Source organism: Miscanthus floridulus, chromosome 8 (genome assembly GCF_019320115.1).
Source record: "Miscanthus floridulus cultivar M001 chromosome 8, ASM1932011v1, whole genome shotgun sequence".
Lineage (NCBI taxonomy): Eukaryota > Viridiplantae > Streptophyta > Magnoliopsida > Poales > Poaceae > Miscanthus > Miscanthus floridulus.
Window position 1 is genome coordinate 140,787,794 of NC_089587.1, and position 3,679 is coordinate 140,791,472.

Here is a 3,679-nt window from a genome sequence, read left to right on the forward strand (position 1 = left end):
TACTTTTCATTTATAGATTTACATATATTCTCTCTAGTCACATAATTAATAAAGAACTACTTAGTGTTATTCTAGTAGTAATGCTATGTTGTACCAGCACATATCTCTAACATCATCACTAGGAATGACAACCTAGTAAAGTTAGGAGGTATAGGTTTACAATAGGTGGCTAAGTACTCAAACAAGTGACACGTTAATAAACACCAACAAGCATTTTTGGTGCCATTTCTGGGGACTAGATTTAACTCTGTTCTTAGTAGCGACGCTAAGGAATGTCAACAAGCATTTTTGGCACCATTGCCAGGGGAGGTAACTAGACAAAGATGTATTGATAAACTTATATTTATTGATGTGATCGAGGAAAACCATTGACCTCTACTCAAGCAGGATTATCCTTGTTTTGTCTACTTTTGTATCTTATGCAGGGTAATGTATGACCAGTTTTGAGCATTCAACAAACTACATTGAAGATCTAGAAGCATTAATTAGGAGAACCAGAGCTAAACTCAAGAAGACTCCAGCTTTGAAGTCGGAAGACAACCAGATAAGGTGAAGCTTAACACAAGAATTTGAAGCCATGGCTAACAGAACTCTCAGTGAATTCTTTGCTCCAACTACGGCCAACATCCATACTGGACCGACAGTCAATGTCGAAGATAATGGATTTGAGCTCAAGCCAGCTCTCTTCAACATGGTGCAAGCAAACCAGTTTTTGTGGAAAGGCACATGAAGATGCAAGTGCACATCTCCAACACTTCCTGGAGATTTGCAGCACCTTCACCATCAAAGGAGTAACCCAGGATGCCATACTACTTTGCCTTTTCCCATTTTCACTCTTGGGGAAGGCAAAGCAGTGGTTCTATGCCAATAAAGATAGAAATACTACATGGGATAACTGCTCCACTGCCTTTCTAGCAAAGTTCTTTCCCATGGGCAAGACCAATGCTCTGCGTGGGAGAATCTCAAGCTTTTAGCAACAACATGATGAATTTCTCCCTGAGGCATGGGAACACTTTCAAGATTACATTGCGGAATGCCCTCATCATGGGATGGAGAATTGACTACTCATGAAGACTTTCTACCATGGGCTGACTAATAGTATCTGTGAGACTATGGATGCTACTGCTGGAGGTGCATTCCTATCACTCACCATACTAGATGCAATAGCTCTTATGGAGAAGATGGCCTCCAATCAAGGTTGGAATGAAGAACATGCTCAAACCCACAAAAGAGGTGGAGGTATACATCAACTCAAGGAAGTAGACATGCTGTCTGCCAAGATGGACCTGCTGATGAAGAAGCTTGAAGATCAAGCCAATAAGAAGCAAGAAGTCACACACATTCATGATTCTCGCTTGACATGTGAAGTGTGTGGAAGCACAAGGCATTCGGGGAATAACTATCCTGGGACCCATGAGTATGTGAATTTTGTCAACAACAACTACTCTTGTCCTCAGCAGAATCAAGGATGGAACCAGCAACAAAGGCCAAACTACCAAGGTAATTATCAAGGTAACTATCAAGGTAATAATTTCAATCAACCACCCTTGAGAGAATTTATTGCTGGTCAATCCAAACTTATGGAGGGATTATCTAGAAAGGTAGCTTCTAATGATAAAATTCTAGAGAATATAAATAATAGAATGGATAGCTTTGCTTCTGCCATTAAGAACCAGCATAGCTTTAATAAAATGATAGAATCACAAATAGCTTAGCTGGCGGCTGCTGTTCCTCTGTTCGACAAAGGTAAGATTCTAGGGCAACCAGAAGATCTAGAAATAGCAAATCTTGTCGATATTCATAATGCAGCTTACTACTACACGGAGCCATCGATGGGAAGGTGGATAGATTATACCTTGCCTAAGAAGAAGAGCGATCTAGGGAGACCAATCATCCCCATCGCCATTGGACCGCACAATTTTCAAGAAGCTATCCATGACTTTGGAGCAAGTGTCAACATCATGCCTAAGCTAATTTATGATTGAATTAATGGAGATGCTCTGTTGTATAGAAATATGTGTTTATAGCTTGTAGATCAGTCACTCTATTACCCCAAGGGAGTTCTTGAAGATGCTATTATTCGAGTTGGACAATCATATGTTCTCGTAGATTTTGTGGTTTTGGAAATAGGTGGAGATATAAGGGCACCCATTATTTTGGGCCAACCTTTCCTAAGTACTCAAACAAGTGACACATTAAATAAACACCAACAAGCATTTTTCGCGCTGTTGCCAGGGACTAGATTCAACTCTATTCTTAGTAGCGACGCTAAGGACAACAATGATTAACATGACTTCATACTAGTTCTAACACTGATACATCCCATAGATCAAGGGTCAAGGCGGGCATGCAGGATTTCTCCATGTTTAGCTTTGCTAAGATGCCATTGGCGGTAGGCCAGAGGCTCTTGATGAGATCATCGATCTCATTATCATCCGATCCCGGTAGAAAATCCTGCTCCACCACTCGGACGTTCACTGCCTCACCAAACTAAAGCTGGGCAGTGGCCAACGTCGTGGCAGCCACTTGATGAATGGCTTTGGGCACCATGGCTGCCTTGTCTTCTCATGCCTCAGTGGCTTCCTAGTGGGCCATGACAAGTGCGGTGTGCGCGGCCACCAAGTCACCGAGCAGCAAGTCGGCGTGTAGCTTGGACACACACAATAATGCTCGGACCTCGTGGTAATGCTTCAATAACTTACAATATTTTTGTCACCTAAAGATTTGCCCACTTCAGAACCAGAGGGCTGTGCGGGGACAGATGGGCTCGACGGGCAGCGAACAGCGATGGGACGACTCTCCGGCACCACCAGTGGGAAGCCCCATGATGGTGGGCGGCGCCACCATGCAGAAATCACTGCACAATGTAAGACAAGTTCAAGCAAAGATGATTAGGGGGAGGGCGATCAGATATAGAAGGCAAACGATTAACCAATCTAACCGGTGCCATAAGGCACAAAATTGCTGGTGGCTGCCCCCATCGGTGATCTAGCCCTAGCTCATCACTAGCATGTGATGCCGAGCAATCTTCTTATCGACGACGTACGTCCCATGTGGGTGGCGGTTGGCCCAAGCGAGGACATGTTCCCTGATGACGAACTATTTCCAACCATGGACTGCACTCTGTGGGCAAAGGGGGCCAACCAGCAAGCCATAGCGGCTAGCACATATCATCAGCTTTTGGCTCTGAGGGATAGGAGTTGCATACCCATGCCGATGATTGTCCTCTGAGTCCATCGTAATGCACCCCGAAGAGCGCTTAGACATGTCCTCGGCGAACGCCAAGCGGGAGCGTGAGGATACATGAGACCCGCTCGCGACATGGGCTAGCAAGAATAGAGGAGTCCACGTAGCCTGTGAGGACGGTGAAGTGGAGCACGCTAGGAGTGGTGGTGGTGAGGGAACCACAAGTGCTGCTGGTGCCAACGTTGTCATCGAGGGTGATGGGAAGAGCAATGGCAGTCTAGGAGATGGTGGGCGGGAGTGCGACAGGAACACCGGCCTCCGTCGACACCAAAGTAGGGCACACCATCGGCCCCACCTCCTCTAAAGTGGGGAGAGCTAGTACACTAGAGGAAGAGGGGACTAGAGTCGGGTGACCCTTCATCAAGTAGCGCTTCATGGACATGACCTTAGTGGCAAGCGACGGGGAGGCAGAGTTTGGGACTTTGCAAGGTGG

At 45.6% G+C, this 3,679-nt stretch overlaps 1 non-coding gene across 1 annotated transcript; it reads right to left on the reverse strand.

The window, feature by feature from the left end:
• Positions 1 to 942: 942 nt before the first annotated feature.
• On the reverse strand, positions 943 to 1,051 carry LOC136478640 (small nucleolar RNA R71). Its single transcript, XR_010764360.1, has one exon. It is a non-coding gene; the product is annotated as a small nucleolar RNA R71 (small nucleolar RNA).
• Positions 1,052 to 3,679: the final 2,628 nt, after the last annotated feature.